Below are 12,217 nucleotides of genomic sequence, written 5' to 3' on the forward strand. Positions count from 1 at the left end.
CCCTGGGGAACAGGCCTTTCTAGCTGCACCCTGAAGTGGCTCACTCTTCACCGAGTTTGTATGCCTTCCCCCCTTACCATGGCCTCACATCCGTGAGGAACACTTAGTTTTGTATCATGCTCACAGAATGGAGCACAGAGCCACAGGCTGGGAATAGTGGCTGTATTAAGAGTCCTGAGAAAGGCAGGCAACAGAAGGGATGAGGCAAGAGGCCCAGCCTGTCAGCCTGCTGCCCTCCAAGGTTCAATCTAATGTCCATTTAGAGGGAATTCTCATATCGCCTCTGGAGAACTCAGCTTTAGTCTGTGAAGCTCTGATCAAGGGATTTGAACCGTCTGCAGCGGCAGCCATACCAACATGGCCATCCAGGAAGCAGCAGCCATACCAACATGGCCATCCAGGCAGCGGCACACCCATCCAGTTCATATTTGTTCCAGGGGACACTTCTGCTGGAGGGAGGGTAGGTATCATCAGAAGATTGGGGGATTAACCGTCTGGACAGAGCAAAGCCTTAGCTACTGAAGGGATTTGAACGTCAGAACATTGGGACTGAGCAGATGGCTCAGTGGGTAGGGTGCTTGCCACGCGACACGGGGACTTGAGGCTGGGTGCCCAGCATCCACAGAAGAAGCCAGCTAAGGTGATGCATTCCTGTAATCCTAGAGCTAAGAGGCAGAGACAAGAGGATGCTGCGGGCCTTGCTGAATAGCCACACTAGTTAACTGGGTAACTAAAGTTCAGTCAGAGGCCCTAAAGTTCAGTCAGAGGCCGTGTCTCAGAAAATAAGGTGAAGATGGCTGACACTGACCTTTGACCTCCAGACGTCACATGTGGATGGGGCATTCTCTCTTATATTGCACACACACACACACACACACACACATAAGAGACACAGACACACACACAGACACACACACAGACATAAAGACAGACAGACACACATACACAGAGACACACACATGCATGCACACACACATGCATACACACAAACACACAGACAGACACACACGTATGCACACACACGTATGCACATACACACACAGACACACAGACACACACACAGACACACAGACAGACAGACACACACAAAGAGACACACCACACACACACGCACACACAAACACACAGACAGACACACATACACACACGCACACGCACACTCACATACACAGAGTCATCAGACCAAGGCTGGCTGGCAGTTGGCATCACATCACCCCTATCTAAAGAGCAGAGATACTGTGTTGAACACATGCACGGGTGGGCAAGGCACTGCCACCAGCCCAGACCAGGAGGGGAACCTGTAGGGCAGAGGTGGACAGGGAAAGAAACAGGAAATCATGGTCGCTGGCTCATCTTCTCTACCTAACTTCTTTGGCCTCAACAAATGAGCACATAGCCTCTTCCCCACTTTCCTGGTGTTCTCTTCCCAGGGACGGTCAGTGAAGGTTTCGCGGGGGGGGAAATAGCTCACATCAGGGTCTGAAAGTACACACAGGAGCCATCCCCTGGCTCAGATGCCTGTACGTGTAAGCCCAGGGACGCCCAGACCTTAGGCTATGAATGGGAGCTCATGAGATGCAGACTCCTGGGCCGTGCCTCCCTTGACCAAGTCCCAACCATGAATTATAACTGAGTAGGCTGGGGCTAGGAATCCAAAGGTGTGTGTTTTCACAGGGTCATCCTCCCGCTGAGATTATGAAAAGTAGGTTTCTGGAACACTGAGGAACAATTGCTGGAGGGTTTTCTACCTGATACCGTGCTGAACTTGAACCCAGACCTCCAGTATGAATCCCACGCACCTTACAACTTTGCAACACCGGGCACACTTATTTTGGGGGATGTGCCCATACTTGGCAGTAGCGAGGCACTGACCTAGGCCCCTCATTTGGGGGCAGCCAATAATGATCCCATCCTGCTAGATTTTAGAATTCTCTATAGTAAGTGTTCACCGCTGTCCTCTACATCATGCAAGCACAGTTACAGCCCGATAACGGATTCCTTCTCTCACAGATGGACTCTTTACAGAGCCTTGTCTAGATGACAAGGGAAACTCTTGTATTCTGAAGAGTTTCTATGGCTGAGCCTCAGTGGAGGGGCTTCTCGTTTATTCCTGGGGCCATATACACATATGTGGGAGACGAACCTTGCAGCCTTTAAACTGTACAACTAAGCCAAGGGGAGAGCTGTAAGCCCTTTTGCAGGCTGTCAAGGCACAGCAGAGAAACCCAAGGCTAGGGCTGCAAATAGCTGGTAGTTTACAATTTTCTAGGGCAAGTTACAAGCCCTATTGGGTAGCGGGGAAGGGTAGGATTTCCAAAGGGGAGGACGGGACACAGAGCCTGGGTCTGTGTCTAGAGCTCAAGATCCCAAACCAGGATTCGATGCCTGAAGAAGAGCGCCACTAGGTGGCGATGTTGTTCCCAAAGGCTTCCCGGCTGCCACACTCAGGAGAGTGGGAGAGAGGCTCAAGACTCCGTGTCTTCACAGCACAAACCTAACTGTAGCCCAGCAAAGACAAACCAATATGGCTCAAATGTCCATGCACACCTCGCCTCGATGGCCAGATCAGAAAGATTTACCATACCAGGTCTCAACCTATGGCAAGAACAGAAACGCAGGGTCTGCAGGGGATTGGGCTGGGAGAATTGCATAAGCCATACTGGGCAGAGCTGACCCTTAAATGGTGTGACCCAGCTCACACCTGAGCAGCACTGTGTAGGAATCCAGTCAGGAGCAGAGCGGACGAGAGATCTTGGCACACCCACGGTCCTTACACATGATCCACTCATGATTCCTTGACCGTGAGACTCACACCCGATAGAAGTTACTCTCAAGAGCGCATGACTCATTAACCAATGAAACCGACTCCCCTCGCCAGGGCTGCCATATTTCTTAGACATGTTTGTATGTGCACGATGTGTGTGGAGGCCAGAGGACGACGCAGTGAAGTTGGTCCTCTCCTTCCACCTTCTGGGGTCTGGAGTCAGCTTCCTGTGGCAGTACCTTTATCTGCTGAGCATATCCCCACCCTGACACTTTCTCTGTCCAGACTGCTTTCCTGTCTCTGACTGGATTGGTCTTGTGCATCAGCAGGTTTCCCTTAAGGAGGCCCAGGGAGCCTCAGGTTCCTGTTGTTTCTCCTTTCTGTCAGTAGGATTGGGGTGTGGCTCTCCACTACACACTCTCCTTGCTGCTTCACCTCCCGGCTCTCCACCGCCAACCCCCATCTCATCTGGAAAGTTCTCACACACTCTCTCTCTTTTTTCTTTTAAATTGGGTATTTCTTATTTACATTTCAAATGTTATTCCCTTTCCCAGTTTCCTGTCCATAAACTCCTTAGCCCCTCTCCCTCCCCTTATAATATAAGGGTGCTCCCCTTCCCCCTACACTGGGGGTCCAACTTTGGCAGGACCAAGGGCTTCTCCTTCCATTGGTGCCCAGCAAGGACATCCTTTGCTACATATGCAGTTGGAGCCATGGGTCAGTCCATGTGTAGTCTTTGGGTAATGGTTTGATGCTTCAGTCCTTCTTAAAAAGGGGAACAAAAAAATATCCATAGGAGGGGCTAGGGAGGCAAAGTTTAGAGCAGAGACTGAAGGAACGGCCATTCAGTGCCTTCCCCACATTTGTCCCATATATATGGCCACCACAACTAGATAAAATGGATGAAGCTAAGAAGTGCTCGCTGACAGGAACCGGATATAAAACTCTATTGGGAGACACAGCCAGAACATGTCAAATACAGAGGCGAACGCTAGCAGCAAACCACTGAACTGAGAACGGGACCCACATTGGAGGAATTAGAGAAAGGACTGAAGGAGCTGAAGGGGCTTGCAACCCCATAAGAACAACAATGCCAACCAACCAGAGCTTCCGGGGACTAAGCCACTACCCAAAGTTCTCACTCTCTTAACGTAATCTCTGCTCTCAGGAGCATGAGTCAGCTTTATGCACGCTGTAGAAATTGTTGCAAGTAGCAAGCCCATTTTAATCCTTTCCTTTCCCATAGCCTACACACACACACACACACACACACACACACACACACACACACACACACACACACACACACACACACACACACACACGTGAGTACACTGTAGCTGTCTTCAGACACACCAGAAGAGGGCATCAGATCCATTACAGATGGTTGTGAGCCACCATGTGGTTGCTGGGAATTGAACTCAGGACCTCTGGAAGAGCAGTTGGTGCTCTTAACCGCTGAGCCATCTCTCCAGTGCCCCCTCCCCACCCCAGCCTCTTAAGAACTATTTTAATGCTGACGTTGGTCTTTACTCTGTGTTTCTTTGGTATTTGTTCTCTCCCGTCCCCTCTTAAGGGACGAAGTGAATGTCCCTTGTATTTGGCATGTTTTCAGTTTTTCTGTTCAGAGATGATCCCTTAGTGTCTTCTGGTTTTTCTTTTCCTCTGACAGCTTTCTTTCCTTCGATGTGTCTGCTGCTGCACAGAGCTTGCCTTCTGCTTTTCTTCTCTTGACTCATTAACCACCAAGATGTAGACAGCCAGCCGCGAGAGCCACCCACTTCTTCTTGCTTGCCCACCACCTCTGTCTTTTGCTCACCTAACCGTTCCCATGGGTACTTGGCAAAGTTTCAAGGGCACTCAATCCCATCAGGCCCTGCCCAAAGGCTTTCTCCAAACTTCCTGCTAAGCCACCTGGATCCCACCAGCAGAGGGCAGAAGCATTTAGTTAGGCAATGCCTCTACCAGAAATGCCTCAAAGCAAGTCCCTTCCAGTGGCACATGTGTACATTTAGCCATCACTGAAGTAACATGCCAGTGCACTTCTGTGACTCTGAGTGTGAAGATATGTACATCAGCAACCTTCCAAAAGAGTAACACAAACAGTATCCTTAAAACTAAAACGTAAGAGTTCAAGAAGAGAATGGGTAAGTCGTTATGATACATCCAGTGAGTGAATGATGAATTAAGCGGCCATTATATTATATATCTACTATTTATTTATTTATCTATTTATTTATTTTTGCTTTATGAATGTTGATTGGTGTTTTGCCTACATATATGTCTGTGTGAGGGTATTAGAGCCCATGGAATTGGAGTTATAGATGGTTATGAGCCTTCATGTGGGTGCTGGGGATTAAACCCAGGTCCCCTTAACTGCTGAGCCATCTCTCCAGCCCCCTATTTTCATGGCAGGGTTTCTCTGTGTAGCTGTCCTGGAACTCGCTCTGTAGACTGTGCTGCCCTTGAACTCACAGAGATCCTCCTGTCTCTGCCTCCCAGGTGCTGTGATCAAAGGCACGTGCTAGCATTGCCCAGCTCCAGCCATTAGATTTTTAAAAGTTTTAATTAAAAATGTGTTTTATTTTATGTGTATGAATGCTTTGCTTACATGTATGCCTGTGTCATGTGCTTCTGGGTTACTAGAGTTATGGATGGTTGTGAACCACCTTGTGGGGGCTCGGAATTAAGCCTGGGTTCTCTGCAAGAACAATAAGTACTCTTAACTGGTGAGCCAGGTCTCAGCCAACAATAAATTTGGGTGTTTTGTTCAAGAGACAGGGTGTCGCTGTGTAGCTCTGGCTGCTCTGGAATTTGCTATATAGACCAGGCTGGACTTGTACTCACAGAGATCTGCCTGACTCTGCCTCCTGAGTGCTGGTATTACAGGTATGTGCCACCACACTGGTCTCAGCCATCAGATACTTAGAAAGCTTTGGAATAGCATCAAAACTGTGTATCTTACATAAGTACAAACAAACCAACAACAGTATCTAAAGTTGCACATACGATTAAGGGACGAACATCAGCGGATGAAAGTGTTAGCCTTGGCTTTGCAGAGCATAGCCCTGAGGTAATTTCCCATCTGCTTCCCTTTTCTTCCAGTCCTGTCCAGTGTTTCTCACCTACCCATTAGTTTTGAAACAAAAGTAACGATAGCTCGGGAAAACAAACCAACGAGTGTAACTAGGAGGAAAAACTGCAGCTACTCTAAGAAGGAATACTAGTTGTTGGGAAAAGGGGAGTGGGTGGGCAGCCCCCCACCAGAAGCTTTGGGGGGCATGTAAGCACTATCATAGGCCTCCACATGGTGGTTTCAGAATGCCGCTAAACCCAGGAGCTGCGATACCCGGAAACTCAGATGAGCTCTTCGGAAATGAAGTCATTTTACAATTTATTGCTGTGGTTTATCTTGAGTTGGTTATAATGTCAAGCAAATGGGAAAGGCAGCATTAGGACTTAGGAATATTATCACACAGCTCTGGGATTTGCATGGTTGCCCAGGGAGATGCCAGGTCCAATTAAGAGTCTATAATTCGTGATGTGCTTACTCTGTGTGCTTCACTGCGTGATGGAAGGAGCTTTGTCATCTCACCGTTTTCTACAGGGCTTAAGGGGCTTCATGGCCTCGAAGGCCTCACGGACCACAAGGTAATTAATAGTTGGAAGAACATGGGAAGGGGAATTGGGAGGCCTCAGAACTGTACAGGGCTCGTTCTACATGACACAGCCTCTCTCCTTTTCCTTCTCCAGATCCGAATCTTCATTCTTAGGAGAAGAAGTTGGACTCAGGGCCCACTAGCTTTAGCATTCCCCGAGTAGACTGCTTCTGCATTCATGGTGGAAAACAGTCCTGTTTAATCACTGTGAGCACTTTTCATTAATGTGCTGTATCATTCGCCACCTACACCTGCATCATCAAGTTGAGTCGGAGTCATCTGCACTTAAATTTGTCCATCTCCTGAGTCTAGAGTGATGCCTGGCATGAAACGTATTCTGAATGAATATCTATTGAGCACGAATGTGTCTGTGAATGAATTGATGCCTGATATGTAGCAAAGCAGAGTGGCTGCAGTGGTGAGTGCTCCCGCTGGCTGCAGTGCTAAGTGCTCCCACTGGCTGCAGTGCTGAGTGCTCCCACTGGCTGCAGTGCTTAGTGCTCCCACTGGCTACAATGCTGAGTGCTCCCGCTGGCTGCCTGTCTGTTTCCACCACTGTCTCCTTTGCCATGAGACCCTTCTCCTTATAAATCATCTCACCTTTTCTGATTTGTCTATAACTCTGCTAACCTGTAAACTTGACAAAAATTACATAAGGGTGATTACCTATAAGAATAAAGAGAATAGGAGATCATAAAGGTGACCATGTTTAAGAGAGGCCAACCTGTTTTCATCATGTTTTACTTTCTGAATGGCAGAAAGCAGATAGAATGGGACTATCTGATGTGGTAGAACAGAAAGATGAAATACAGGTTCCTGCCAATCAGTTAGCTTTGCATAGCCCCCGACAGGCTTAGCAAGTAGAAGCACCAGGCAGCATTGTGTATGTGTGCATATGTGGGCGTGTGTGAGCATGAATACGTGAGGATATGTATACACATGGAGGTAAGGCAGGCGGATGGGTTAAAAGTCTGTAGAGATCCTTAGACCTGCTTTCTATCTTGCTCACCTTGTTCTGGAAAGTTGAAATTCAATGCAGGTCTACATACAGAAGTGGAGAATGGCTACTACTGTTTTCCTCTCAGCTCCCAGAATACCAGCAGCCAAACAGACACATTTGGGTAGATCTGGCAATTGTTTATTGAAGAAGCCAGAGGACTTAGAGATGTGCAAATACTGACATCGAGAGAGTCTCCACCAAAGCACATCACAATGACACTGCAGACAACAGTCCTGCTCCTTAATACAAACCTGGTGTACCTCATGTACACGAACACTCAGCTTCAGAGATGCCCAACAGAGACTAAAACAGGCAAATATGGAGGACCTGGAACACACACGAAGCCACATATAAGCAGGACCCACTACAGCATGGTTCTTGCCTGGGAGAGTTAAAAGAGGGTACCGTGTCCATGGAAATAGACTATCCCAGGGGAAATGAAGCAGCCCATAATGTGCTAGAATTCTGACAATGCCAAGGACGGGTTCTGAGATGGTAGGAGAAGGACATAAAGGATGGAAAACAGAAGATTTAAAATATGAGAGAAATGATCAAACCAGTTCTAGAGACTTCTTATATAGAAGATTATTTCCCGCAGTTGAAGGGCAAGAACTGTTAAACTGACCCGATGTTTCAAGAGGCTGACAGGAAGACTTAAAAACCCACCCTGGAGCACAGCACTAGGAAATATTTTACAAAAGACCATCCCAAAGCCTTCTGTGCCCAAAAGAGGAGGAGTCAGGTGAGATACAACAAATCAAGCTCTCCAGGGAAGCAGATTTCAAAAGCTACAATAAAATGAAGACAAGGGTGAACTCCTCCAAAATTCGGAGGGAGACTCATTCTGCTCCTGGGCATCCAGGGCCAGATCAGAGCTTTCCACAGGCGTCTTCAAAGTGGCCTGGTCTCATGTCTGTGTGTCCCTCACTCACAAGTGTTCAATACATTTTTTTTTCTTTTTGCTTTTTTGCTTGTTTGTTTGTTTTCTTGACACGGGGTTTCTGTGTGGCCCTGGCTGACCTGGAACTCACTCTGTTGATCAGGCTGGCCTCAAACTCAGATCCATCTGCCTCTGCCTCCCTAGTGCTGGAATTAAAGGCGTGTGCCACCACTGACTGACTTATTCTCTATCTTTAAAAATATTTATTATTTTTATGTGCACCTACTGTTTGTTCTTTATCTCCGCCTCTCCCAGGCTTCAGAGAGCACAGACCTGACGTTTAGTACGAGTGTTAAGGGGAGGGGCTCCTACTCCCCATTTCCTTCTGAACTTCTTTGCCTCTGGAGAGCCCACACAAGTTATCAACAGAGATAGGGCCCAGGTGGGCCAAGCAGGCAGAGCCTTCACCCATGGAGTGACAATCCTGTCAGGAGAGAGGACATCCCAGCAAGCCTTGAACTTGAACAAGGCTGCCTACGCCACGGCTCTGATTGTCTCTGGGGGAGGAAATTTCCCGCATCACAGGAAAGAGGAAAGACTATGAAGACTCCTGCTGGCCTTCAGAGGAGGGAGCAGGGGTGGGTGGGAGAAACCTGAGATTAGAGAGAAGGACGAAAGCTGTGAGTTTCTCTGAATGCCTCTAGACAACCATGCAAAGTCTACTGTCACAGGATGCTAGAAAGCTGAACGTCAGAGGAAACCAGGCCGAAGACCGGAAGTAATTGTTTTCAAGGGGCAGACTGTGATCAAGCCTCAGATGTTCAGATGTGGGCTCGAGAGATGACCCTTTCTGATCACCATCTCCCCTCCTGTTCCACTCTGCATGTACAGTCGCACTCCCTCCAGACACCCTTGGCTACTGCTCCCCGGTCTGCATGCCTGTAAAGTGAAGCTCCACCTTCCCCTCCCCGCCTTACTATGTGGACCTTCTTGGCAGGCACTGTTGGCCGCTAGAGAGCAGCAACAGCTAGGAGTTAGAAAAGGAAACCACAAACTCAGCTTAAGGCAGGCTCTGAAAAGAGTCCTCGGAGTACACCTCTAGTCTAGGCAGAAACCACAAGGAAGGCATTGTGTATCACAGCTGGTATGTACTGTTTCTTGGAAGGAATTCCTAATTAGGAAACGAGCAACCAGAGACTAAGGCAACTTGTAGGGTCTGGTTAGAACCCTAGCAGGCGTGATCCAGGATTCCTGGTTCTTGCCTGTGTGCCCGCCCAGCACAGTGTGCACCAGGGGGTGGTGGTGGTGGTGGTGGTGGTGGTGGTCCTCCTTCCTCCTCCTCCTCCTCCTCCTCCTCCTCCTCCTCCTCCTCCTCCTCCTCCTCCTCCTCCTCTTCCTTCCTTCTCCTCCTCCTCTTCCTCCTCCTCCTCTTCCCCCTTCCCCTCCTCCTCTTCCTCATCCTCCTCCTTTCTCTCCTCCCCATGATGATGTCCTACATGTCCCCTATGGCTTATCCTGGATTAACCACCTACCCACCCAGATCTCAAAATACATTTGGACAAACTATTTGAGATAGTTATATATGATATGACAACATTGTAAATTACTAAAACTCTTTCTTCTGTCTGCCGGCCAGCCGCGTGCTAACCTTAGTCCTCACAGCCAACTGAAGCCTTTCTGTAGGTTCCGCTTTGTGGGCTGCTATGTCTCCTCATTTCAGAATGTACAGTCACATTACATGTGGCCCCTGGTCTGTCAGCACATCCTGGAATCCTGGATTTCTTTACACTCCCAACTTGTTTGGCTTCTACCTCTCCAAATGTTTTCTCTACTTGGTTTCTGGATGATGCCTTGTATAGGTCTTGGTCATTTCTGCTCCTGGACTCGATGATGGCACCATCCCACCTGAGATCGTTTTCCACTCCTCCTTTCTCCTGGAGGTCATGGGTCCTATATCCTCACATGTCTACATGCTTTGACAGACATCTTGACGGGGGGTTTGCACTTCCACAGACTTCAACACTTAAGACACAGGACACGCCCACATTTTAGATGATTTGTGCATGTATGTATACCATAAGACTATATTCTGACTCAGCTACTGAACTATCATTTTTATGGTGGATATTTTTTTGTTTGTTTTTTATTTTGTTAAAGACAGGGCCTCTCTCTATGGCCTAGACTTTGGCTGTCCTGGAACTCACTATGTAGACAAAGCCTTGAACTCTCAGAGATCCACTTGCTTCTGCTTCCCAAGTGCTGGGATTAAAGGTGTGTACGATTATGCCTAGTTTCATAGTGATTATTAACTTTTCGATTTCATCCCTTTCTACGGTGCTATTTAAACAATGGAACATCCTACAGCTCCATGGTTTGATATCATTAAAAAGAACTGTAGCTCTCTCTCTGTGTGTGTGTGTGTGTGTGTGTGTGTGTGTGTGTGCATGCACATGTGTGTGTGTGCATGCATGCCTGTGTGTGCATACACATTACAGCATATACTAAGAGCTAAGGGCTCTAACTGTCTCCTTACAATTTTCGGTGTTTTGGGCTTTTCTTGCTATAAGGTAAGTCAGCATTTCTATCCCACATGCAGTGTATCTGCCGGTGGTAGTGGTGGCCATGGGAATTGGTCAGGGTAAGAGCCTTCAAGATAACATGGTGATTGAGAATCTGGGTTTGATCTCAGCAGCTCTGGGTCTGAACTGAAGTTCTGCTACAGCCTGGCTGTATCATCTGGGAAATGTTAGTAGTATATATGTGGCTTCCCTCCAAGATTCAGCTCCCCCTCACTGAATAGGCCTCACTCAAATATGAAGTGACAGATTAATGGGGGGGGTGTTCATTGAAGGACAGTGTGTGGGAGCAGTTGGAGGTTCCATGAGTGGCATGGCTGGTTGAGCCTCTGAGGTTGCATGTGATGTTCCAGCCAGTACTTGGTCCTGCTAAACAGCTCAGTGGTATTGAGAAGCTAGGGCTAAAAACTGTAGGACTTTGCCTCCCTTCCTCCTGACAACCATGGCTGGGTAGTGATCATGATGGTGGTGGTGGTGAGGTATTACAGAAGAAGAGTAAGATGTAGCCCCCAGCAGAACACTTAAGCTAGAAGTAAGACTTAACACCTTTGGCAATGGGTAAAGTCAGGAGTGTATACCCTCCAAGAACCAGGGCTGGGGGAGTGTATTCACTTTTAAATACGAGGCAATTAGATCAAACAGGATTGAGAACAGACAGATCATTCAGGGAGGAAAGGGAAAATCGAATTTGGACATATTTATGATGTTATTGTTTGTTTCTTTCCTGTGCTGCTTCCCCTGCATTTTAAACTGCAGTAGTTAGAGTGGACCAACTTGGTTGGAAACATGTCCTGGATGGAATGATACGTCAGGGAGAGGGTTTGGTGATGGGAATCCCGGGCTCTGGGAACACTCATGCTGCAGCTGAGTTCTAAGGTAGTTCTTAGGAGAGCAGACTCTCTTCTATCTTTGGGGAAAACCAGAACCTGTGGGAGTAGCGGGAGGGAGAGCTTGGAACTGCACCTTTGGGGATGCTCGGGGCCTCCTTTCAGCTTCTGGGAGGCAGAAGAAACTCTTACTGAGGGATGGCCAGTGGCCTCAGCTTCAGACTTTCTCTAGTATCGTGTCAGTGAGGAAAGGAGTGTCCAGATGGAGCCCGGAGCTGGCAAACCAGAGAGAGCCTGTCTACCGTGGGCACCACTGGGGTAGAGCCTTTCAGAGAGACTGGACTTCAGGATGGCAAAGGGGGCTCCCTCAGGGTGAGAGGAGGGGCATGTGGACAAGCCTTGGTTGGTTCCCAGACCTGTCTTGATGGCACAGGTGAGCAGGGACTAGTGGCACATAGATGATAAAGACGGCGCCATCTTTGAAGCAGATGCAGCTCTGCCTTCTCTCTCA

The 12,217-nt window shown here is 48.2% G+C and overlaps 1 protein-coding gene across 1 annotated transcript in view; it reads right to left on the reverse strand.

Annotated features, from left to right (window-relative positions):
- Nucleotides 1–12,217, reverse strand: part of Kalrn (kalirin RhoGEF kinase) — a 537,823-nt gene that overhangs the window by 133,789 nt on the left and 391,817 nt on the right.

The sequence above is a fragment of the Rattus rattus genome, chromosome 4, assembly GCF_011064425.1.
Source record: "Rattus rattus isolate New Zealand chromosome 4, Rrattus_CSIRO_v1, whole genome shotgun sequence".
NCBI classification, from domain to species: domain Eukaryota; kingdom Metazoa; phylum Chordata; class Mammalia; order Rodentia; family Muridae; genus Rattus; species Rattus rattus.